This window comes from Musa acuminata, chromosome BXJ2-1 (assembly GCF_036884655.1).
Source record: "Musa acuminata AAA Group cultivar baxijiao chromosome BXJ2-1, Cavendish_Baxijiao_AAA, whole genome shotgun sequence".
NCBI classification, from domain to species: Eukaryota; Viridiplantae; Streptophyta; class Magnoliopsida; order Zingiberales; family Musaceae; genus Musa; species Musa acuminata.
The window spans coordinates 37,001,727-37,017,878 of NC_088338.1; the positions used below are offsets into that span (position 1 = coordinate 37,001,727).

Here is a 16,152-nt window from a genome sequence, read left to right on the forward strand (position 1 = left end):
AAATACGCAGCGGAATAAAATGGAAACACAATCAAACAGAACACCAAGATATACGTGGAAAACTCCTTCAATGTGAAGGGTAAAAACCACGGGGCAAACTAGAGATAATCCACTATGAGAATAATGAATATACAAATCTCAATCTCTTGCCCAAAACCCTAGCAACAACCACAAGAGAATAACTGGGATACAAGGATCACGTCACTGCCCACAATATCTAAAACCTCCCCAAGTAATCACAGCAAGAGTCTACTGTAGATTTGATCTAACCTGAGATGACAATATCTAAAACCTCCCCAAGTAATCACAGCAAGAGTCTACTGTAGATTTGATCTAACCTGAGATGAGAACACTGCTAGATGATTGTGAACAGTCTCTCTGCGTTGTCCTTGTCTTCTTCCCTTTCTTTCTCTTCCTTTTCTGCCTTGATCTCCTTCTTCTCTTTGGAATCCCGTCGCCTCAAAGATCTGCCTCGTTGCTGCCTTTTTATAGCCTTAATCTGCCTCTAAAACGCAGCCACCACACCCCCCTAATCTTAATTAGGGTTAGGTTAAGAGAGGGTGTGGGCTGTGGGCTGATAAAGCCCACATGGGCTGAATATGGGCCATCAGCCCAACAACGATCTCGATTTAAAAGAAAAATTCAAGTTATAAAAAACCAAGAAATTCAAAAAATATACAAGAGGAACTCATGCATTCGGAAGATTTAACATGCCTAATTCTCTTCTAATAAAATCAAATTGTTCCTCATTCAATGGTTTTGTAAAAATATCAAGATATGTCATGATTATTAACATGATCTCTAATAAAATAATGCCTAATGTTAATATGCTTAGTTCCATAGTGGTGAATGAGATTATTGGTTAAACATATTACACTAGTATTATCGTATTTTATAGGAATATTTTTTAAATAAATTTCATAATCTTCTAAAGTATTTTTTTCTCCATATAACTTGTACACAACATGCACATGTTGCTATATATTCAGCTTCGGTTGTAGATAATGCAACCGAGTTTTGTTTCTCGGAAGATCAAGAGACAAGTGCATGAGCTAAGAGTTAACATGTTCTAGATGTGTTTTTTCTATCTATTTGACAACCAGCAAAATCAATATTGGTATAAGCAATCAATTCATGATTTTTAGTTTTTGGATATGATAATCCTAGATTAGGAGTTCCTTTTAGGTATCTAAAAATTCTTTTAACAGCTTTTAAGTGAGATTGCTTGGGATTAGATTGAAATCTAGCACATAGTCCAATACTAAACATGATATCGAGTCTAGTTGTTGTGAGCTATAATAAACTACCTATCATACCCATATAAGTCTTTTCTTCAAAATATTCTCTATTAATATTCATATCTAATTTTGTAAAAGTGCTCATTGGTGTATTAATAACCTTAGCATTATCCATATTAAATCGCTTTAATAGATCTAAAGAATATTTTGTTTAATCAACAAAAAATTCATCACTATGTTGTTTGATTTGTAAACCTAAGAAAAAAGTTAATTTTCCTATCAAACTCATTTCGAATTTATGGCTCATACTACTGGCAAAAGATTTATATAAAGACTCATTTGAAGATCCAAAAATGATATCATCAATATAAATTTGAACAATGAGAAAATTATTTTTAAAATATTTGATAAACAATGTGGTATTGACCTTGCCTTTCATAAAAATATTTTGAATAAGAAAAGACGAAGCCTCTCATACCAAGCCCTAGGGGCTTGTTTTAATCCATAGAGAGTCTTAGTCAACTTAAACACATGATTCGGAAAGTTAGCATTCACAAATCCGAGAGGTTGTTTAACATAAACTTCTTCAGAAATAAAGCCATTAAGAAAAACACTTTTAACATCCATTTGAAATAACTTAAAATTATTACAACTAGAATAGACAAGGAGAATTCTTATAGCTTCAAGCCTAGCCACAAGAGCAAAGATTTCTTCATAATCGATACATTCTTCTTAGTTAAAACCTTTAGCCACTAATCTAACCTTGTTTCTAACAATGATACCAAGTTCATCTTGCTTGTTTCTTAAGACCCATTTAGTATAAATTACTAAATGGTCACTAAGTCTAGGAACAAGCTTCCACACCTCATTTCTCTTAAATTGACTTAATTTATTATGCATTATAATAACCCATGAATAATCTTTCAGGGCCTCATCAATGCATCTAGGTTCAATTTAAGATAAAAAAGTTGGATTTGCACAAAAAATTTTAAGAGAAGAACGAGTTTGACCACCTTTTAAAGTGTCTCCAAAGATTAGCTCCTTAGGATGAGCATCTACATACTTCCAATCCTTAGATAAAAATTCTTTGGAAGAAGATACATCTAAGTTATTAGTGGGAGGAGAGGGTTCATTCAAATTTAAACCATCAAAATCAAAATCATTATCAAAATTATTTTTCTTAGATTTAGAAACTTCATTGAAAAAAATATGAATAGATTCTTCTATAATTAAAGTTCTTTTATTAAATACATAAAATACTTTAGAAGTAGAAGAATAACCAAGAAAAATACCTTCATCAAATTTTTCTAAGACATCTTTTTCATTTAAAATAAAATATTTACAACCAAAAACTTTAAAATATGAAACATTAGGTTTTTTATTATTTCACAATTCATGACATAGCATACCGTGTTAACGGTTTCGGCCTAAAAATATTTGGGTAGGCTATGTTCATTTTACATGGTTCTTACCATTTCTTGTAAACTCCTATTTTTTCCTTCAACTACTCTATTTTGTTATGGGTTTCTTGGAGTAGAGAAGTTATGATTATACCCATTTGATTCACAAAAGTTTTGGAAATCATAGTTTTAAAACTCACCACCATGATCACTACGTATAAATAAAATCATAAAGTCTTTTTCATTTTGAACAAGTTTACAAAATTTTAAAAAATACATAAAACAATCACTTTTGTATATCCAAAAGTATGTCCAAGTGTATCTACTATAATCATCAACAATTACAAAGGCGTATTTGCTACCTCCTAGGCTTGTTGTATCAATTGGTCCAAATAAATCCATATGGATCAATTGCAATGGTCTAGAGTGTTGAATCTCGGATTTTGATGATGAAATCAATTAATGTGTTTGTGATCTAATTTGTGTTTTGAGTGATGCAGGACTACCTTCGATCAGAAGAGGCAAATTGATTAAAGCAAGAAGAATAAGAAGTTGGGCCGGAATTGAACATATCAGAAGATTGGACGTCAGACCGGAGGAATGGTTGATGTGTTGGCAGAAGGCTTCGTGCCATGAGTTTAGGCATCAGGCCAAGAAGATTAGACATTGCGCTAAAGATATTGGATGTTGCGAGAAGGCAATCTGCCAATTGAGCAATACGTCAAAGGAGAGGAAGATGCGTTGAAGGGTCGGACGAAGCGCCGGATGAACTAATGACATGCCGGACAACTTAGTATTCTTGCATGTAATAATTTATCTAAATTGAGGTAGTCTTAGTAGTAATTGTGTCAGTTTAGAATATAATTAGGCCAACTCAATTAGGAGCCAACTAGATCCGAATTAGGCTATTTTGGGCCAATAAAAAGGCTCAAGACCCAATAGTTGGGTCAAGCGATGGCACCTCCAAAGGCTTAGTCTTCAAGACAGTCTCCGAGACTATGTCAAGCGATAGTACCACCAAACTAGGCGATGGTACCATCGAGTGTCAAGCGATGGTACCGCTAGACTAGACGGTGGTACTGCCCAGACACAATCTACCAACCTGTGTTAAGTAGTGGTACCTTTAGACTAGGCATGGTACCACCCAGTGTCAATGTTATAGGCGGTGGTACTGCCCAGCATAAGCGGTGATATCGCTAGTACCCCAAAAATCAAGGATGAGACACTTTTAGGCTCCAACTTTGAATCCATTTGGGGTCTATAAATACCCCTCTCATCCCTACTTAGTAAACACAAGAATTAAGAGCCAAAAGAAAGAAAAATATTATTATAATCTTATGGGAACTCCTCTCAAGCTCTAAATATTGGTGAAGTTTAAGAGAGGAGCTAGTGGGGGTGTAAAGGTTCTCTCCTGAACCTGTCAAAAGGAAAATCGAGTTATAAGGATAGCTGATCTTCGCCCATTGAAAAAAGATCAGTAGTGGAAGTTGGTGGCCTCGAGTGAAGAGGAATCGAGAGTGGATTTAGGTCATGATGACCAAACCACTATATAACTTGGTTTGCATTTCTATTCTTGTTATTTACCTTTACTATAAATTTCCTTACTTGTTACTACATTCACTACGCTTACAAATGAGCTATCAAGTTAAACTCATCTTTTTTATATCGATTTTTATCGAAATGATAGATTTTTAGAACCGACATGACTTTTATCATTGCACTAATTCACCCCCCCCCCCCCCCCCTACCCCCTCTTAGTGCCAACTTGATCCTAACAGTTGGTATCAAAATTATGTTTTTCTCGTTTGGTTTAATACCCATGAGAAATGACAATTTTCGACTTTCAAAAAAATCACTCTCCTCTTATGTTCAATGATACGAACTACACATATTAAAAAAACTCAAATGAAAATTTTCTTACTTTCTTTAAACTTTGATTTATGAAATATTATTGAACTTGGCTTTCAAACACCCTCCAAACCTTTTGAATGAATAGAATGACTTTGAGAATTGATAGACAGACAGATAGAGATAAGAATTTTAAAAAAGGTTAAATCTAAATCAATACTTTTTACCTCAAATTGAGTTTTTTAAATAAATGTTAACGGGAAGAGGATCTTAATATCTGAAGAGGCATATATCCTGCAATAGAATTCATAATAATAAATACAACATGCTAATAATTATTGTTTTTAATCTTGTATTTTAATAATAATGTGACTTGTACATGCAACGGTGAAAGATTGACGAACTCTTCTGGGAAATCTGTCGCACATGAATGGATGCATTGAAACACAATCAATAAAATCTGTTGCTCTATTTCCTTGCAACAGCATTCAAGACAAAAGGCAGCTTTGATTTACATATAGCTCATCTGAAATCAGCTAAAGACTTACACAACAGAAGAAAATAAATCAAAATTCTAAGCAGAAATCATAACTTTTGAAATGAAATTTTCTAATGGAAGAAACTGCATGGGGTCAAAATTTTACGAAATCTTGTCACTTTACGAAGCCATGAAATTTTAGGAAGCTATGAAATTTTGTCACTTCCATGCTTTCCTTCCCTGGAACTGCTTGCCTGACCGCCTTTGCCGCTGTTTTTTCTCCTGCCTAGAGCGAGCTACTTTTGCTCTTTTGGCAGAAAGAGGCATCTTCTTTTTATGTTCCTTTTGGCGACTGCTTAGACCACCCGTCTGTCAACAAATCGCAGATAAGCAATCAGTCTATTCATTCCAAAACAAGGTGCCTGGTTAATGTAGACACTGAGAAGAGAATGACTAATGAAGGGGAAGGAAAAGCAAAAGGAGGCAGAGAGGAAGCTTTGATTTGCAGCAGGGAGATGGGGGGTGGCAGGCGATCCTTTCCATTGTGTTAAAATTTTGCAGACTGCCAACCAACATAGGAAAAGCAAAAGGAGAGGAGAAGAACAGGATCTACATTCCACTTGGGGGATAATTAAAGAAGATTATCACCTTACTTGAAATGCAGATCAGAAGTGTACCAGATGCTCTGAAGACTAAAGCGCAGGATGTTAAAATAACAGCTTTTGAAAAAGCAAACCAAAAGTACTTAAGGAAACCAATTGCGAGCTTTAAAGGAACATAGGCAAGATGTGTATCATAAAATATAGGAATGTCACTATATTTTAATCTGCACTAAAAACAAAAAATTGTCACGTAACATGTCGTAAATCCAATACAGGATAACCTTTTTTTGTTTCACAGCAGTTCTGGCCTGATACTTTCCTCTATCCTCCCTCCCAGCTCTTACTAGGGCCAGTCGTTCCTCCTTGCTAAGCTTTCTTTTAATGTGGACCTAAAGAACAATAGTTCGTTGATGATAAAGAGAATTAGTTCAACTTAGAACAACTCACAAGCTTATGACATAAAATCATAATTTAAAGTAAAGGAAATGTAATCCAAAGTACGAATAGCTACCAGTACATTAAAAAAAAAAAGCTAGCAGTACATCAACATCTAGCTATTCATCATGTACTTTTAAAAATACTCATACAAGCTCTCGTGCAGATATGCTTCCATCCAGAGATCAAAAGCATGGACCAGTGATCTCAAAAGAATCAATGCCTTGAACAACATATACAACACCAGAAATTTGCATTACAGAATGATAATATATGTGAGAGCTAAAATCGGATCAATTGGTACATTATTAAATATCAATTTTACATATAGTTGGAACATTACAAAAGGAGTTTATCAACCTTACATAGTCACAGAATTACCAAATAGGGAAAAGAAAAAGAAAAACATTCATACCAAGAGAAAGGATGAGAGCTCACCTCTAGCATAGCAGGATCCACTGGCTTTATACTTAATTGCTCAGAAGAGGGAATTTTGAAAGATGAGACTTTCGAGTCTATACCCTTTCTCAAAAGACCTTGCTGAGCCATAACCAGCTTTGCTTCTTTCTTTGCCTATGTCCAACATAATCCGCAAACTTCCTCTTCTTTGATTTGGCCTTCTCTTCCTTTATTTCATCGTTGTCATCACAAGCGCATTCATGATTACTGAGGTCATCATCATTGCAGATGTCATTAGAAGACTTTTTCCTTGATGCATCTAGCTCACTGGAGATATCCATATTATCATCACTAAGATCCACATCTTCTTTAGTATCACTATCATATTCATCATAGGCAGCATTCTCATCAATATCATCATCAAGATCATCACCATCATCTTCCTCCCCATCAATGTTATCACTGTTACCTAAATCTTCTTCATTTTTTTCATCTGAAACCTCATCATCCTCTTCTTCATCTTCCAAAGAATCATCCTCTTTCTCTGTCTCAGCATCACTGTCATACTCATCATCCAAATCTGATGCAGAAGCCTCAGCATCAGAACTGTCAGTCATCGAGTTATCAACGTGTTCCAGCAACTCTATGTCAGGCACATCAGTAGCTATACTAACTTCTCCATATGCTTTTGGCCTTGCTTTGGGATTGACCGGACGGCCACGGTCCTTTTTGACCAATAAAGAAGGGCATATCTGAAAACAAATAAAGCTCAGAATAACAATCACAAGCTATACGTCTGAAACAAAAATTGTTAGACTGAAATACATATTCCAACCTCTCTGAATAAAGTTATCAAGGAGCGAGCTGCTGAAGAAACTGCCTTCTCATGTGATTTTTTGTACAAGACCAAGTCTTGAAGCAGATCTTCATTCATTAACTGTAAACAACCAAAATGTGACAGTTAGACAACTAGTTTCTTGTAGACATTTACAAGCTTTTACAGGTACATATCTATTTCAAGTGGTGCACTATCCTTCTCAAATAATTTTATTATTTCTCAAATTGAAGCAAAAAAAATAAAAAAAAACAAGATTACAGTTAATTAATATGAAGATGGGTAAAATTTTGAAAAACAAAAAACATAATTATTAAGATAATTGCATTTAGAATTTGAGTAAGTAAACATTCAACGGACCCAAATCCACATTGAGTACTTTTTTGTGACAATGTATAGACGAAAAAAAATTAGAATTCCATAACAAGTATAGTTCTTTCACAGATTCAACTTCCTAGAAAATCTGAAGGCACGTTATAAAAGTTCATCATACTGTCAACATCTTGTATCTCAGATGGAGTCTGGCTAAACTGCTAATGTGACGAGATCATGCTAAAGTGACAAGATGATATATTAAGTAGGCATGAACCATGGAATTGTGATGCATCTCATACAAGATGATGCAAAGAATAAACCTGTCGCAAACAAACTTGAACAAATAATTGACTAAATGTAAAGCAATACCAAAGGCATCCTGATACAGATCTCCATCACAACATTCAGCCCAACAGCAATGGCCTGACAAGACAAATAAGAAAGTCCATGATCAACAGTTCAACTATTAACAGATGAACATGACTGAAAGTAATATCATTTTCAGCAGTACCTCTGTGCGAGAACGATCATGCACAAATTGATTCACAATTTGTTTAAATAAGGGTTCAACCACATCAGGAGGTACTATTCAAATAAAAACAGCTTCGATGAGTTCTTCTATCTGAAGAACAGAACTGGGAACAGCATGCCTTGACTATGAATGCTTAGAAAATCTACAGTAAAAAAAGCACAACCATATCATGGCAGGCCTGGACAGCTGCAGCAAGCAAATCGGTGACATCACGTTGATGAGGCTAAAAAAAAATAAATACAAATAAGTATGGTTTCAAGTTAAAATACATATAAGCAAAAAAATCCTTGTTTACCTGAACATATTTTTGAAGAAACGGATAAAAATTTAACGAGATCAGACGGTGCAATCCAACAGTTGTGGCTATTACTTTAACATCATCATCCAATCCTGCAACACAAAGTAACAACAATAGTCGACAAAAGAAAATTTCATATATCAACCAATAAATAACACATGTAGTCTAACATAGAAGAGAAATTTCATTATAAATTACTGTTATCAGCTTAGTGTACAGTGCGAACCAATCTACCAAAACATTGAAATGACATTGACTATAGCCTTTCAATATAATAAATAAAATTCACCCATTCAAAACATTCTGAATAGAGTAAAGAGCCACATATAACTCTTTATAATACATCCCTATCTTAATCACATGTAGATTCAAGTATTCAGGCCAATTTTCTAAAACATTAATGATCTCAATGGAACAGCATATCTTAAGCATGGTCTGCAGTACCGAACTGTACCGCCCGGTACGGGCGGTACATACCGGTCCAAGTGGACTGTAGTAGTGCACCTTAGCACTGTAGCAGTGCTACAGTACTCGGCACACCTGGGTGTACCGCTCGGTATACCGTACCGTACCAGTACCGAGCCCAGGTCGAAACACCGGTCCGATACGGTATTACGAACCTTGATCTTAAGAACTTAATCACTAACAGGAAATTGAAGATAATGAACAATATAGAAAATCCTTCTTTTAATTAACAAGAACTTGCAGGCTAACAAAGCCACCACCAGACTTGCTATATAGATCAGCAAACATCATCCATATGCCCAGACAAGGCCAGCAAGATATATTTCAAAGCAAGGATTGAAATACCATATCATACCGGTGTTTCGAGGTTGGTTCGGTATGGTACGGTATGGCATACCAAGCGGTACGCCTAATTTAGGTGTAATGGAGTTTAGGATAACACAAATATGAGAAAAAAAAAGAGAGTGAGAATAAAATGGAGTGAAATAGGAGAGAAGAAGGGTTTAAAAACATGAGAAAGGGTCGAAATCGACCATTACCGAGCTGTGCCGGGCGGTAACGGACAATCCGCATACCGATAACCTATCGGACTGGTACGTACCACCCGTATCGAGCGGTACCATTCAAATTGTATACCTTGCTTCAAAGCAACATAAGCATGACTAGCAGATTATGAAAACACCTGGTAGGGACATTATGAACAAAGTCAACCAAACATAAAGCATGAAAATAAGTGCATAATCTGTCATACGGAAGTATATCAAGATTTTTTTTTCCTTTTCTTGAATTTTTATTCAGGAGGAAGTGGATAGAATTTGGATAATAACTGGGGCATTGTGACAAAATTCACAGTTTCTTGAGCACACACAGATGAAAGATGGATGTCACATATAGGGTTCATGAACTAAAAAGTACTAAATGATAATGACTAGAACTAAAGGACTTGCAGGATTTGAATAAACCAACCATAGCTAATTCCAAATTCACAGGTAGGATCCTTATTGTTTCATGCATAAAAGCTGCATGAAAAAAATCTTATCCTACATAAGAAACATGATCCACCATAAGTAAATAACAGGAAATGCTCTTTTCGTCAAATGTGCCTGCAGAAAATGTGACACTAAAAATATTCCATTGTAGGTTCTTAGAAGTTAGAATATATGGTTCCATAAAGAAAATATTTTATTGTACCTTAAAAACAATCAGGAGCTAAAACTTCATTAGTCTTAGAAACAACATAGTGAAAGTGTGCAAGAGAGCTGTCACATGCATGTTGGTAGCTGCAATGTGTGGAACTCACAAAGAGACATTTTCATACTAAAACCTGTTGCTAGATACATGCCACAGAAACAAGGTATTGCATCAGGACCCAACTGATTTTTTTTTGACCAATTGTGCATATCCAAAAAAAGCCTGATGAAATCAGTAAAAAATGAAGATCATAATGCAATAAGTATCAGTAAGATCTTAGTACCTAATCAAATGCAAGGTCCTTGGCCAGTCTATAAATTATAATATGTAATACAACTTATTATCCTATTTTGTAATCTTGATAAAATCAGCTCTGCGAAATCATAGAGTCAAGATGTATCCTGGACATAACTGTTAGTGAAATTGGATAATAACTGGGGCATTGTGATGAAATTCATAATTTCTTGAGCACACACAGATGAAAGATGGATGTCACATACAGGGTTCATGAACTAAAAAGTACTAAATGACAGTAACTAGAACTAAAGGACTTGCATTCACAGGATTTGAAGTGTATATTTTAAGTGTATATTGGTATCTAAGAAACATGTAAAAAATAATCTGCTACCCATTAAGAAATATATAGCTTTCCAAGCCACAACAGTAGTTATATTGGTCCATAAAAGTCCCATAAGAGTTGAGCACAACACTCCAAAGAACTCTGTACAAGGCTGTGCCATAGTTGTATCATCAGAACACTCAAACAGTAGGTTCTTTATTGGCACTCTAGAAAAAACAGAAAACTACAATCCAACAGACAAAATTTTCAGTTTCACAATAACTGCTATCATGATCATGATCAAATTCAAGAGATCAAGGTTTTATTCAAGTGTACAAATGACTGATATTGTTGGAATCTTCACAATAAGGTAATAGATGGATCACAAAATAACATCTATGATAGGTCATAGAAAGTGTTTTTTTAGTTCATCAGGATGGACATGTCAGTACAATACATGCCGATCAGCACGGTTTAAACATATGGCTGGAACAAGCCTTGTGCTTGATTATGTGTTCAAGGACATCCTTGGTATAAAACCAAACACCATGCTAGTATTATACTAGCATGACATAGTTCGACAATCATCAACCACTGCTGGCAAACTTGAAATATTATCATACATCATCAAATAGTAAAACTAATTGCCATCTGAACAATCATCATCAAATATTATACCACAGCAGAACAAATTGCCTTTGAACTTCATAGTCTTTGTTATGCTAGGACTATGATGTTCAAATCAAATAACATTTTTCTCAAAATGAGAAGATTATTTCACGATAAAATTAATGATTGATAATTTGATCATCCACAATAAATCACAATGTATTGACCACAAAAAAGGTTAGATCTGCACCAAGAAATGATCAAGTACTCATCAAACATAGATAGTTTTAATTGCTTATGTTAGATAATTCACCAAACATTATTTATATATTTTCATGATGAATAGGTTAATTATGATGAATCATGATTTATATACATCTACCTATTCTAACATTAAATAAATACCAAATTTTGTCACATTAAATAGTAAAAATTATACATTGATACATGCCCATATCCATCATATCAATATCTTGCACTTGTATCCATGACTTCATAACCAACCAACCAATCAAACGAGCATTCATTATAATAAAGAATTAAACCTTCATAACAGTAATAAAAACAAGAAGAATGATGGAATTACTTGAATAACACCAAGAGGTCCTCCGGAAGTTCAATTGCAAGATCAACCTGAAAAAGAGTCGATGCAGTTACAAAAATACAAGTTGTTGACTTAATATGTAGACTTATTATGAGAAAAGATGAAACCTTTGCAGTAATTGTATATATCCATGGTGATAATGGTCCAAAGCATAAATCAATCAATACACATGCTGCTTTTGCCTGAAGATTGAAAAATAAATGCTTACTTAGAAAGCCAAAAAGTAAGTTGTCTATTCATAATTAAACTTGGTATGAAACCAACAAACACGAGATGATAAGAATGAAGACAGATAGCCCGCACAAGCATTAAGAAGATGACGATGAAATTATTATTATCTGCAACAACAGATTAATATGAATTGTTGAGACTTTTGATAAGAATACAAATGCATGTAACGTATATCACCCAGATGCATCACTGCTGAACCTGAGAGAGAGCATGTTGGATAGAAGGATGTTTCCACAAGAAAAAACTATCATCAACTTGATTTAGGAGGCTAATTGGAGGAAGACGTGCCATCAAATGAAAGGAAATCAGAATCCATCCAAATTAATTAATATATAAACTAGTAAAAGGTGTTAAAAGTTTTAACTTAAAACAGAGACCTTTCACCTGGAAGCAGTGCTTGTATAAGTGGTAATAGGGACCAAAAATTTGAATTACTGTTAGCCAATTTGCAGAACAAGAGAGGCTATTTATTCATTATAAAAGAATGTAAACACTCGACAATTTAGTTACAGAAGCAGACTCCTGGTGGCTAAAAGTTATTCCAATAGGAAAAAAACAGGATAATTAGTTTAAAAAACATTATAGGGTAGGTGATAATTTAGAACATACTTGTGAAGCACATCCAAATAAGACATGAGGACTGCCTTCTTCCGCTGCAGATATATCCAAGACATTCAAATAAGAAGCATCCCAATAATCTTCAGTTCATTTGAATTCTTCCCCAAACAAGCTCAAGTAATCAGTAGGTTGCATGTGCCTGGTTACTTCAGTTTTAACAATTTCATCAAATATTGAAGACAGACCCAACTATTCAAGTACAAAATTGCCAAATCAGGTTGTAAATTGATTTGATAAGAAACCATATCCATTCACATAATATGCATGAAAAAATAATTTAATTAACATTAGTTTCTTCATAAACTTATTGTGGAATCCTCTAAACTAAGAAAGAACACTTTTGAACACGTGGAAAGCCAAAAAGCAAAAGAATTTCTATTAAGTAATATGGAACACATCATCTATAATTATTTCAATGTTTGACACAAAATATTACAGAACAAAATGCAAAGAAGAAACAAAAGAACATCTGTAACTAACAATGTGGAGACTTGTCCTTGTAAATGGCAGTCCAAATCCTTTGAGAAATGGACCTGCATAGCCATCGTGTCTCTCACAATTCAATTGGAGATTCATATATGTCATTGCAGCTGCCAATAAAAAGTTAAAAAAAAAAATTAACCATCAAATTTTAGTTCACAAAGTCAAATAGAGTGGAGTAGTTTATCTCATCATGTTCCAAGGATTGTCAATCTTGATCCAACCAATTTAGAATGGTACCACCCGGTACGGGCGATACGTACCGATCCGACGATATACCGGTACGCGAACCGCCCGCTACCAGACAGAACATGCTAGAGTGCTACAATGCTACAGTAAGAGGAAGAAATATTTAAAACCGCTCGGTAATAGTGATACAGTGCTCCAATGGTCAAATTGACTATTGGAACCCTTTCTTATGGTATTTAAACCCTTCTTCTCCTTTATTTCACTCCATTACATTCTCATACTCTCTTAAACTATCTCAAACTCTTTTTTTCTCACATTTGTGCTCTCCTAAACTCTACAAAACAACGATTTGTGAATTGAATCGAGACTAATTTAGGAAGATTAAGAGGAAGAACTTTCTAATCAAGAGGTATGTTTACATAAGGATAATCCGTACTGAACTGAAATACGAACCTTGCATAAGATATTCTTCAAAGCCTGAAAAAATATGTGATACTATTCTTACCTAATTTACATTGATTTTACTAAACTTATGCTATTACTATATTTATTTCTAACTTAAAAATCCTATCCTAACTTTTTTTTTTATTTTTAGGTATTTTCGGAGGGTCTTACATCTAAATTAGGTGTACCGCTTGGTACACCCTAGCGTACCGCTCGGTATACAGTATTGTACCATACCGAGCCAACCTCGAAATACTAATACGGTACGGTATTGCATATCTTGATCCAACCTATAAAATTTCACCATTAAGAACCTTATCCATATGCTGTGGTTTCCCGTCCTAACAATTATCATCCATAGAAAGCATACTTGTTGGTTTCTTAGATGAGTAACTTACATTATGGACAATGCTAGTTCATGATATATAAGTTACACAGTCCCGATATTTGCATGTTAGTCCATAAAAGAAGTCACTTAAATCAAGGATTGAAATTTTGTACCATACCAAAATTTCAAGACTTATTCGATACGGTATGATACTATATACCGAGTGGTATATTTTGGTATACCGCTGTGTGTATATATATATATATATATATATATATATATATATATATATATATATATATATATATATATATAGGTAAACCGCACAGTTTACCTCTATGCGGGGCGACGTCGCAGATAAAAAAAAATTACGAAATCTAAAAAACAAAAATATTACGATGATGCCAGAGGCGACATTGCCCAAGAAGAGAAGAAAAAAAATTATCTTCGCTTTTCTCCGCCCCACAAGCCGATGCCTCTTCTCCCGCGCACAGATGAGAAGTCGTCGACAGACGAGGAGGAGAGAGGTGACATCCAGGTTCTACCTTTTTTTCCTATTTCTTTCTTCGTCTTCTCCCTCTTCTTTCTTCTCCCTCGATCACCGTCGATAATAACACCTCAATCGATAACGATAATGCCTTAATTGATGGTACCGCTCGGTAGCGGGCGGTCCGTGTACTGGTCTATTGACGGACCGGTATGTACCGCTCGATACGAGCAGTATCATTCGGTATTGCAGACCTTGATTTAAAGAACTAATGGGCACTTTAAATGTTAGAATTAGGAACAGAAAACTCTATTTCTCATAATAACTGGAGAGGTCAATATATGTTGCATCAATTTATTGTGACGGACTAGTCTTACCATGAAACAGTTAGGATCATGCTTATGAGTACTAACATGTTTTCAACACTGGCTTTTTATGGCCTTAAGCAACCCTCCACCTTTTTCATTCGGGCTTGGGACCGACATTGGCGGTGTTAGAAACATTGGTACTCATAACAAGAAATCAAGTAAAGAAACTAATTTTCTTTGAGAAAGATCAAAATTGAAACACCTAGAAGGAATTTAAAAGTGACAATTGTAGATCCAAAAAATAAGTATACTTCTGTCTAATTAGACAACAAAGAGGCCTTTGAATCATGGCACTACTCGTTTTTTTAAACCTAACAATGAGAAACATTTTTTTGCCAACACATAAAAACATAAGAAAGTTTGTTTTCTCTATGGCTGTGATTTTGGTGGAGAAAGGGGGAAATTAAGCATAGCCATCTCTGAACATATCACTAACCTATGACACAACGACTTCCAATGCAGAAAATCCTAGAGAAAATGAAGTTCTCGATTGAGGCATTCACATCAACATAATAACTCTACTAGATTGAACATGTTTCATCTTGTTTACAACTAAGCAAAAATTTATTTACGTCTAACACATACTTATATAAGATAAATTTGTCCATTTAAATTTGTTCCTCCTAACCTTGCCTCCTGCCTAACGTTCAAGGTGAGAACATTTTTAATTAACCTAGTCTATTGGTACTCCATTTGTGGTAAGGAAACCCAACTATATAAATATTTATCCTATTTGTTTCATGAAAGATGCAATCTTTATGTAACTTTTATTCAATTTTCAGATCCATATATCAACTGGGTAGCTTGTCCTAATATCTTAATGAGAGAATGCCTTGGAAGATCAAGAGATAGCTCCATTAACAAGTGTACTAAAATAAAAAAATCAGAAATTAAGAAAATATGGGAAGACTCTTTCAGATAATAATTTATATAAAAGAAGACAATTAAATTGATTACACTATCATGGACTTGAGTTAAAGAGACATATATTGTAATACAAAAAAAATGTTCAAATTTTGTCACACCATCGAGGAATTAAGTTATATCTTTTTTCTTGTTGTGATCAATTGCAACTTTTATTTCGGCATATCCTAAGAGTTTTGCAAGAATATATAGAATTTTTGAAACTTGAATCATATAATGTAAACTATCCGTCCGACCCATTATTTATTTACTTTTGTCTAGATTAGTTGACATAA

The 16,152-nt window shown here is 34.5% G+C and overlaps 1 pseudogene; it reads right to left on the minus strand.

The window, feature by feature from the left end:
- Positions 1 to 4,925: 4,925 nt before the first annotated feature.
- LOC135599153 (uncharacterized) lies at positions 4,926 to 14,335 on the minus strand (annotated as a pseudogene).
- Between the last annotated feature and the right edge of the window lie 1,817 nt (positions 14,336 to 16,152).